Here is an 11,816-nt window from a genome sequence, read left to right as displayed (position 1 = left end):
ATGCTCTGTTTTCTATTTCAGTAAAGAATAATAGAAAATAAAGTATTAGTTAGATTTAAATAAAGAACTAATAATACAATAAAATTCACATTTTAATAAATATGCACATATTTAGTAAGCCAATTTCTTTGAAAGTTCCACACACACACAAAAAAATGGGTAACACTTTACTTTACAGTGTCCTTGTTACAAATGTTACATGCAGTTACTATAGTAATAACAGTAAATTATGCATAATTACATGCAACTAACCTTCAAACAAACCCTAATTCTAACCACATGTGTTACTCAATAATTAAATGTAGCCTATAATTACAGTATAACAAAGACACGTTAAATAATGTGTAAACCTTTTATTTTAAGGTGTCATTGTTACAGTGTAATGATATATTTAGGAACTAAGTAATATTAATTAACAACATGTACTTACTATAATAAGGTAAGGGTTTGCTTGAAGGTTATTTGCATGTAATTACACATAATTTACTGTTATTACTATGGTAAGTACATACAGTAACATGTGTAACAAGAAGAGTGTAAAATAAATTGTTACCTATTTTTTTCCCTTTGATTTTCTCACCATTTGATTTCTTCCAGGATGACCTTGTAGAAAAACTTGGTGTAACTTTAGTCCGACGCGATCAGTTCAGTGTGAAGCCCGACCCATCAGAGAGAGAGAGAGAGAGAGAGAGAGAGAGAGAGAGAGAGAGAGAGAGCATTGAAAACAGATCACCCGAGGGTCTCACCGCAAACAGTCGCACTCTCAAACTCTTCTGTTGTTTTTATTTCCCAAACTTCTGATTCTCTGATTCCGCGCGCACGCGCTCGTCGTTGTTGTCGTCGCGCGCTCAGATGATGAAAACTTCATGCGTTCATTGTCACTGATGGACCGTAAAAGTTAAAGAAGAATCCCGAAACTGAACTTTCTGAATGATTCTCGCCTCAGACCCGCTGGTTCTCGTGAAGATCTTCGCTCGTGTTTTGATGGATGTTCGTGGGACGCGCTTCTGTTTTCTGGAGCCAGAAAGTTTCCAGTGAAGAAAGAGTTTGATCGTGTTTGAGCGAGTTTGGAGGTTTGATTCACTCTTCAGAGCTGGTGAGTGATTTATATGCACGCGTGTGTTTAATCAGCATTTCAAATATTTGTGTTGTTGTAGTTATTGTTGATATTTGAGTTGCATGTGGAAAGAATCACATCAACTTTTTTTCTTTTCGTTTTTTTTCTTTCTTTTTGGATGCACAAAACTGTTTCAAATGGAGTTATTTTGGAGGGAAATTGTGGAGATGGACTATAGAATAGAACAGAGGCGCTTTTCGACTCTTCTTTGACTCCTTACACTGGAATCTCAAACATTCTGCTGCAATTTGATCCATATGGGGGAAGATGTGATCAGAAGGTGCCAGGCGCCAATCCCGAACACATCCACTCATCCAGGCGTGTTACAAACAGTCTCGTGCATTAGATCATTCAGTCATCTGAGTGCATATGCATTTTAATTTCCTTCAGAAGTTTTAAAGTTTAAGCAGATTTTATTGTGAGGGGGGAAAAGGTGCTTTAGATTAAAAATAGATATTTGTGGCATTAAAACAGTCGTCTGTTGTAGAAATCAGCTTAAGTAAATAGTATAATAGAGTATATCTTGTGAGTGAATAATCCAACAGAGGATAATGAATGCACACAGAAGTTCAGACGCTGCACAAGCTGTTGAGAGCTGAAAGACCTGATGTTTGCTCTTCAGACACTCTTTTTCTTTCTCTGTTTACTGTCTGCTTTCTCCTCCTGAAATACTTACAATCAATTTCTGTGATCCGTCTCGGCCGTTACGGCGCGAGGATTCGCTGATAAAACGTGCAATTCACTAGAAAAGGAGAGGAAAAACTCTGAGATGTAGAAGACGAGGAGAAATAACAGCCTCTAATTGGCCCATTTAAATCCTGGAGGAAAAGCAAAAAGCATTTGGTGGGAGTGAGTTCACATCCATTAGCATGAGAAAACAGTTTTAGTGCATTTGCCATTGTGCGCGATGAAGAGTTCTAGCAGTCAGGATAAAGAGGTTGAAAAGGATGTGAAAGAACGACGGGCCCATTCAGGATTATTCAGGTCCGGCCGAGCTGACGGTCACCGGGGCCCCGGGGCCACAGGGGCCTCTTTCATCTCCCCCGGAGCCTTTTTCACACGTCCCGCTCTCTCAGGGTCCGTCAGCCCTTTTCTTATCCTTCTCATTGGAGAAGAATTTAATGAAGCCAATGGTGCGAAAGCAGAGGAGCTGAAAATACCGGAGGGCGCATGGCGGGCCTGAATGGAAACTGAGTAAAACTCCCCGCAGAGACGATTCAGAAGTTAAGACAAGAGAGAAAGAGAGAGAGAGAGAGAGAGAGTCCGCTTTCAGCTCAACACATCCTTACCAATTAACACTGAGAAATAAAGCCTCACCGATTCCAGGTGAACAAACCCACAACGAATAATCACTGAATAAAGCTGTTTTTAGCTCACGCCAGGAAAATATGTGCCAGATGTCTGGAATCATGCACATAGTCTCAGGCTATTTGTGGAGGAATTTCGGGGACAATTTCCAAACTTAACATAATGATTTAGGGTAATTAATGTAGAAGAGAAACATTAGTAAGAAAAAAGACCACTTGTGTTCTAGTCGGTGGAATTTTCCTCGAGTATTCCGCGCTAAATAAAAAGTGTGCGTTTGGAAAAGTGCTTTGTTTTTGGAATATGACTTTATAAATGACACAGAGTTGAAGTTTGATGAGCATAAACGTTGCTCTGAAGGACTTTCCTCGGTCAGGATTGTCTCAAGGCTCTTTAAGACCGCAGGGAACTCTCTTGTTTGTCTTGCTAAGACTCCAGAGCACAATAGGCTTTCTCACAGGAGTATATAAGGTCAGTCCGCTGTCAATAGGTCGAGAAATCCGAGGGAAGTCGAGCTCTTCAGAAGTCCCTCCATTGTGAGTCGCTGACCCCTGAAAACGTGTGTTGTGTTATTCTGAGCGCAGTTTGGACAAAAGAGACTGCCGGAGTTTTATTATCTTCTTATTGTTGTACCTGACTGTCAACAGCACATTATTTGCTGACGATATGTTTCCTCAACAGCTCGTATTATAATCACCACATTATGGTTTATAAATGCCTCTAGCTGATTGTTTGCAGTTGCATTGTGCCATTAAACTACAAATAGTTTCACTTTTTTTTTACAATGTGATTTAGTCCATTGGATCAGTTGAAGTCTGTCTATTATCACTGAACCTGTTTCTGCACTGTACTGAACTAAATATCACTGTGTTCCTTCATTAACCAATCAGATCGCAGGCTCACCGCCCTTTATCACGAAACTGACTGTAGAAGTGATTTCATGATTGATCACTACTGTCTGTCTCCTAATTAGAAAAACTCTGAAGCGACATGATAACTTGAGGCTTCCCTCCACAAACTGTTCCAGCGCTTCTCTGTCGGTTCTGTTTTACGACCCGAGACAACACTAAACCCGTAACCTGCATTTAATGTCGTCTGGGTCGTAACTGCAGATTTACTTGTGGTGTTTGAGGATGAGGCGTCACACAACCTGCCCATGTTAACATGTGTCTATTATATTACATTATATTATCTCTATATAATTACATTATACTAGCTCTAGCCTATATGTTATATATATTATATTATATTATTATTTTCCATTATTTTATATACTGGTATTTTTACTAATATATATATATAAGTACTTACATTTTTTTACAGTTTATATAAAAAATGATATATATATGTGTGTGCGTGTGTGTGTGTGTGTGTGTGTGTGTGTGTGTGTGTGTGTGTGTGTGTATTTATATATATCTAGAATAGCAAAATACAAAATAAATAAATAGTTGAATTTTATATTATATTATTATTTTACATTATTTTATATACTAGTATTTTTACTAATATATATATATATGTAAGTACTTACATTATTTTACAATTTATATACAAAATTATATATATATTTGTGTGTGTGTATATATATATATACATAGCTAGAATAGCAAAATACAAAATAAATAAATACTTGAATTTTAAGTTATTTATTCATTTTTACAAATATATTTTGCTACTCGAGATTTGCATGGTTTAGCTGCATTTTGTTTCAGCATTTAGCACTGCATTTGTTCTGCTCTCTGACGTTATCAGAACAGACCTGAGATGCAGTTTTGGGGTTGAGACGTTTGAGAACCACTGCACAACATCATGTGATATTTCATGATATTTCCATGATGATGATTAACAGCCTGAATGGAGATCCATCTCAGAGAAAGCTGTCAGCGTGAGAACCTGAGGCTAGTTTTGGTGAGATGTTTCTCTCCTCTCCGTCCTGGAGAAGAGCGTCGAGAGCTCTGATCTGTCAGTGTGAATCCGCTGCTCATGTAAACTGCATCGCTCGCTTTGATTCCCGATGTGTTCGCTCAGAGTCAGAGTGGATGTTGTTGAGATTCCCTCACACGGCACACTGTGGTTTTTACAGTCTGTGCCGGCTGGGCTGTGGGGTTTTCTTTGGTGAATCCTCAAGGGAAGTGCTACGAAATCACACATCCCTGTTTTAGCATTTTAGTATCTAAGCATCCAAGACACTAGATGTTAAGCTATTGATATTCAGACTAAAGTGTGCTTCAAAACTCCTGCTGTACACACAGAGTATATCCACTCATTGCTGTATACGTACAGTATATCCACTTATTTATTTTAAATCCCCCAAAATATTTGGTAACACTTTATTTTAGTGTCCTTGTTACATGATGTACTTACCATAGTAATAACAGTAAATGATGCATAATTACATGCAACTAACCCTCAACCAAACCCTAATCATACCCTAACCCTATAGTAAGTACATGTAGTTAATTATTATTACTCAGCACGTAAATATATAATTACACTGTAACAATGACACCTTAAAATAAAGTGTAACCAAATATTTTTCTATCATTTTACTATCCAAGTATCTAAGACACTAGATGTTAAGCTGTGGATAATCAGACTAAAGTGTGAGTCAAAACCCTCCACTAAACACAGTATATCCACTCATTTACTTGAAATCCCCAAAAAATATTTTTCAAGTATTTTATTATCTAAGCGTCTAACTTCTACTGAAGAACTGAAATCGAACGTGCTAATTCAACAACCAGCTCGAAACTCCAGGAAAAAAGAAGATCATGGATCCTTCATCAACCAGAGACAATCACGCATCAAGCAGCGTCTAATTACGGAGAATGAAATCAGAGGATCTCTGTCTCCTGAAAGGCCATCACGAGACGCTTTGAAATCAAAGATCTGCCGGCCGCTGGGAGCAGGAGATGCTCGGCCCGCTATGAAATGTGAAGGGTATCCATAGCGCCTCTTGGCTGGCTTTGATTCGGGACTTAATGAATTCCTGAAGGGATGCAGTAACCGGATGATACTCCTTTAATACCTAAAGAACTTTTGACAGCAGAGAGCCGTGGGTTTATGCGCAGTCATACAGACGGATCATCATCGCTTTCGTTACTGATGGATTCGTACATGTTTCAGACAAATGCCTGATAGCAGAAAATCCCTGGCGGTTTCACAAGCGCTGGCTCGTGGCCTAGCGCCGGTTCAGACGTGTTCAACAGCTCCGGACACGCAGCGCTCATCTTCATATTTATTGTAACACAGAGAGTCTTCTGTGACTTATTTGTCTTTGCATTGGGGAACGATTGCTCACATCAGGTCCGTGTGACACTTTTAATGACAGACTGAAGGATGGACTGAACTTTATGGCCTGGTTTCACAGACAAGGCTTAGATTAAGCCTTAGTTCAATTAGGGCATTTAAGTAGCTTTTATAAACGTGCCTTAAAACATTACTGATGTGCAATCTTGAGACTAAACAGTGACACTGACTTATTTTAAGATATACCAGCATCCAGTTAAAGTCCCCCTGTGGTGTAAATCCAGCTTTTAATGTAGTTTATGTGTCTATGTGGTGTTTTTAATATGCTTTAAGACAAACCATGTGTAAATTCATAAGTCGACAGCATTGCTGAGTATTTCCTCCTTAAAACTGCAGTGAACCAAAGACAGTCTTTGAAATCGCTGGTGTTTCTGACGTCACAAACTACCTTGTAACCAATCAGATCAACGTGTGATCGTCAACCAGTGGATCTCTGAGCTGAGTGAGTGAGTGGAGGCGGGGCTCATTTGCATATTCATAGAACCGCGCATACTAAATGAGGCAAGGGTGTCGAGTTACATTCAAGATATTTTAAGACATTTTTTCAAGACAAAAATGTTTAAATATGTCATTTTGGTGATCAAAGATGAGGTTTAAGGGATAAAGTTATTGACTACAGAGGGACTTTAAAACAACTCAAACATGCATTTAGTCTGGGCCTCGCTTAAGCCTTGTCTGTGAAACCCAGGGCAAATGTTAGGCCTTTGCAATGACACAGGGTTAAAGGTCAAGACCTGGTTGAGTTAGCTGGTTCTTCTTAATCATGTCTGTATCCACATAGTGTCATTTATTTTGTGTTAGGCGTTCTTTTAAATCAGATTTGCAGATTATTTGCAAACTCTCTGCAGCTTTCTTTCCAGAAAGACACTGCTGTCTCAACACTGAAAGCTGTTATAACTACCAATGTAAGTGGTTGTAAACGTTAGAACAGCTCAATAACAGAACAGAGAGGACGTTTACATTACAGTCCTGGTGTCAAACCGCAAGTGTCTCCTAAAAACACCATTTGGCCGGCGGATCAAAGCGTGCTGTTAACAAAACTGAAGACGCCGCTTTTAAAGGCGGTGGGATCTCGGCACAAGTCAAATCTCCTTCATTTATACAGCGCTTTTAACAATATAGACTGTTTCAAAGCAGCTTTACAGTGATAATAGGAAATTAAAGTAAGTTGTTTAGGCTTCACAGCAGCTCTAGAATAAAGTTATTGTCCAGCTAAAGTTAGTTTTTGATTGATTCACTTCCGTTGCATTAGTTATTAACTTAGCGGCCGCTAACACAACACCGTTTTAATTCATTCACACAACAGTGTTTAGTGGCTTGAGAACGCAAACCTTGAAATAGTTTCCAAGGTGCAAGCGTTGAAACACTTTGAAAATGTGAGATGTAATCGCTTTGCGGGCTGATTTCAGGAGGCAGGAGGAATCCTCCTGATCTGGACTTCTGAACATCTGTTCGGCATTGGTCACACCAGCGGAGATGGTCCACAGGATATTGCACTTCTCAGCGGGGGGTGTGATCTGACTATCACCTAAACTCACACACGTCCATTACTGAAACACACCATTAGCGCCGAAACCTCCGTCCCATCCGGACTCACACGACTCCCTGCTGTCTTCTATCAAACGCTGGGACTTTTAAGGGAGGCATGAGCTGTGAACATGCTGTTTGTATCTCCAGCGATATCTCCTCGTGTCTGCGACTGAACTCCACTCACTTATGAGTAATATTCCCTGGAATTTGCTGGAATTATTATCCTGATGGACTCAAGCTTGTTAAGTCAGTGAGGAATGCAATAGTCTGTTGAAACGACACTGAATTGGCGGCTCTGATGTGTCATGTGGTTCGTTTAAAATTAAATGTTTTTTCTTTCGAAACTTCAAGAATGATTATTGTCAAATGTTGGGTCAGAAGTGAGTGACTGTGAAAGCTTTAAAGAGTTGAAATCATTCACTTTCTTTCACAACTTATAAAAAATATGAGATGTTTATATAATTTGATGTTCTTCTGACCCAACGTTTCTCAAAAATATGTTTTATATATAAACATATTAACAAAATATAAACATCAAAATAAAATATTTACACATTTTTTTTAGCTTATATATATATTTTATGTTTATATTTTTGTAATTGTTTATATATAAAACATATTTGTGAAACGTTGGGCGTTGGGTCAGAAGTGAGCAAGATATTAAAATGTGTAACAAGTGTATGTATGTGTGTGTATATATATATATATATAGCAACACTTTTCTATGAGTTTAAAAAAAGAAAATGCTCAGATTTGCAAAGTCTATCAAAACATGAACTCAAACATTTCACATTAGATTCTCACCCAAATCTGATCTGATATGTGCTCTTGTTGTCTGTTATATGGACTCAGTTTTTCAGTCTCTTAAGGAATTTTAGGAGAAAAAAAAAAAATGAAAAAAACTGAGACAAAGTTGATTCTTCATAAGTGCAAACTGACGAAAGAGTGATTGCTAGGGTTTTCCCCTCTACGGGAATCTTCCTTCTGAAGTTCAGCTCTGTGTGTTTTTGCTTGTAAGATACATGAACCTGAAGAAATACACTTCAAGCCAAAGTTTGAACAACTGAACACTAGAGAGAGAGAGAGAGAGAGAGAGGGGAAAGAGAGAGAGAGAGAGAGAGAGAGAGAGAGAGAGAGAGAGCCCGAGACCCTCTGAGGGATTTCACTATGTGACCTTTCAGGGTTCTGTCAGAGCCATTAGTTTGTCGGACAGCTCGAGCTGTAATTATTCAGCGCTGAGGTAGGGGGTTGCAGTGAGTAATCCAGCGTGATGAGCCAAACGCTCTCCTGAAAGCTCACTGCACCTGGAATATGGAAACATTCATTTCTGTGGACGTCTCTCTCCTTCCCAAGAATCCCACAACCCCTCCCGTCCTGATGGATGCACGATCCGTCTCGTAGTTTCTCTAAACTCTCCACACTGTGGCTGAAGTTCAACCCTGAATGTGTTTGATGTGTTGGTCTTTTTCCAATCTTGTGAATTATTGTGGATATTTTTTTTTTTATCTTGGGCTCAAGATGGAAAAAAGTTTCTGTAATACTTTTATGCAAAAAGCCTGCAATTTTTTCAGAAGCTCTTACATGCATTGAATATAGCCTAGTTTTAATGTTCTGAATTACCGTACAGATTATGACTGGTCGAAAACGCTTAAAAAGTATTTTCTGTAAAAATAAATAAATAAATTCAGTGAAATTATAGTTGTGCTTACCAGAACTTTACCATAAAAAATGTGATAGCAACTTAAATTTACTGCAAAACAAAAACAAAATAATATCAATATACCAAATTACTAAAATCTGCTTTTTTACCTTTATAGTATGCTATACTGACCACCATTTTAAGAACAGATCTATCTATCTATCTATTGTTCTATCTATCTATCTATCTATCTATCTATCTATCTATCTATCTATCTATCTATCTATCTATCTATCTATCTATCTATCTATCTATCTATCTATCTATCTATCTATCTATCTGTCGTTCTACTATCGTTCATTCCTTCATTCTAAAACTGTGCATTTAACAATATTTTGCTGTAAAATTGCATGAAATGTCCCATTAGATATAGTTTTTCACTGTATTTAAAGGAACTTACCGTTAACCAATTAACTGGTTTTTACTGTAGCAGCTTTACAGTCTTTTACTGTTCAAATTAAGACTATGATAATTTTTTGTATAGCGTTCTCATGTAAGAACAAAAATAGCAACAGTTTTACAACTTCCACATTTCTGTTTGACATTTTATTATTGCCAGTGTTATCTTTTGCACGAGAATCAATGCAAAGATGAATAATTGTCCTGTTATGAACAGCAAGGCGGCAGACGATCGGATCCTCTGTGGTGTTTTGAACGCTGCCGTAAACACTTCCAAATCGTCATCTCGTATTTATGGTAATCTAGACACAACACGAGCGAATTTTTACCCTTTAAACGTGTGATTCTGTGAGGCATTGGTTTGATAGCAAACAGCTGGATCTCCTCCTGATTTACGGTCTGTTTTCACATAGGAAATGACCTGCGACACATGTTCCCTCACTAGGGCGCTTACTGAACAGCTGCCCACCTGTGAACGAGTGAGAGAACGATGGCCACGTGTTTGCGATTCTGACAGCAGAGCAACTGCATCTTCTGAAACGTGTTTGACACATTGACCTCTTCAGAAAGACTTAAGATAAACAGAACAGGGTGTTTCCCGAACAACGCCGTAACTCGATGCTTCTCTACTATAGTGCGATGCATCGTTGAAGAAATCAACTAGCTAGACACGACTGTTTCCCGAAACCATATTGTCCCAAATTGGTCGTTCAACCACGTTGGTTTATGTTGTCACGCATGTGGTGGAGTAATAACTTATTTTAATGAAACTGTTTGAGATCGAATTAACGCTAGATGTTTTGCTATAAATTACAGACATGCATCTGAGCACTATTTCTCATTTTCTCAGTTATTTCGCTTTTTTCCCCAGATTCAATCATAGGCACGTTCGCACATGCGCACTCTTCAAAAATGACGCTTTAAATCTCTTGACAAACTCAAGACGTAAATGACATTTGTATGTATTCTAAATAAAAGACACAGGTTGCACTGAATGTCAGCTTGCTTATTTTGCTCAAGATGAGTATTTATTAAGTCCACATGTCATGCAATCTAGAAACTCTTCTTCAGGATGAGATCTGTCGTTCAAACACACAACTCTGCGATGCTGTTTGCGAATGTTCGTTGGATCGATGGTTTCGGGAAACACCGACTCGTTGAACTGCTGATAACGAGGGAACTTGCGACCATAGTTGGCTAACGATGCTTTCGGGAAACACACCCCAGATCAAATAATCGATCTATAAAGCGCTGAAGACCAGATTGAGAGGAACTGCAAACACACTCAGGCTTTGATATTTGTTTGCAGCTCATCTTCTAGTGGTTTTCCTGACAGCTCAGATGAAGAATCCGCTGTTAAAACCAACATGCCATTGATTTGAGCACAATGAGGTCTTGAGGGGGAATGTAAAGTTCAGTTGTTGTTGCTCTGCTCAATTATCTCCTGCTAAAGCTTCTATTGTGTCTCTGATGGCCTCATGAATGGTGTTTGTGTTCCTCAAGACAGTCAGAGCTCAGGAATGGAGATCAGGATTATTTGCTCCTGCTGTGCCTCACAAGCTTGTTAGAAGTGTAAATGACGATTGTTCATTAGAAGAATAGCTAATTATCATTTCTTAAAGGCTTTATTTTATTTGAATAGTAGGATGGATGTATGTATAGAGCTGAGTGAAATGGATGATATTGAATTTGAATATATGTCAGTAGCCTATTTATTTATTTGCTCTGAAAAGTTTAATGCAAGAAGTAAAATACAGGAAAAATCTGTTTTTATAGAATATCAATCTATGTATCCATCGTTCTATCGATCATCTATCTATCTATCTATCTATCTATCTATCTATCTATCTATCTATCTATCTATCTATCTATCTATCTATCTATCTATCTATCTATCTATCTATCTATCTATCTATCTATCTATCTATCGTTTTAACAATCGTTCTATCCATCCATCTATCCATCCATCCATCTTTTTATCTATTGTTTTAACAATCATTCTATCCATCCATCCATCCATCTATTCATCCATCCATCCGTTCATCCATCCATCCATCTTTCTATCTATTGTTTTAACAATCATTCATCCATCTATCTATCTATCTATCTATCTATCTATCTATCTATCTATCTATCTATCTATCTATCTATCTATCTATCTATCTATCTATCTATCTATCTATCTATCTATCTATCTATCTATCTATCTATCTATCTATATACATTGTTCATTCTATTGTTCTATCTATCTATCTATCCATCCATCCATCCATCTATCTTTCTATTGTTTTAACAATCTATCGTTCATTCTATCGTTCTATCGTTCTATATATGTGACCATGGACCACAAAACCAGTCACATGGGTCAATTTGTGTAAATTGAGATTTATACATCATACGAAAGCTGAATAAATAAGCTTTCCATTGATGTGTGGTTTGTTAGGATAGGACAATATT

At 37.9% G+C, this 11,816-nt stretch overlaps 1 protein-coding gene across 1 annotated transcript in view; it reads left to right on the top strand.

Annotated features, from left to right (window-relative positions):
• The first annotated feature begins 726 nt into the window (after positions 1-726).
• Positions 727-11,816, top strand: part of gli2b (GLI family zinc finger 2b) — a 94,184-nt gene continuing 83,094 nt past the window's right edge. The window contains exon 1 of the mRNA XM_081357572.1: positions 727-1,096. The gene's annotated coding sequence lies outside the window, so the exon portion shown is untranslated. The remainder of the gene's footprint in view (positions 1,097-11,816) is intronic.

Source organism: Scardinius erythrophthalmus (genome assembly GCF_964197995.2).
Source record: "Scardinius erythrophthalmus genome assembly, chromosome: 25".
NCBI classification, from domain to species: Eukaryota; Metazoa; Chordata; class Actinopteri; order Cypriniformes; family Leuciscidae; genus Scardinius; species Scardinius erythrophthalmus.
This window is presented reverse-complemented; position numbering and strand designations above follow the sequence as displayed.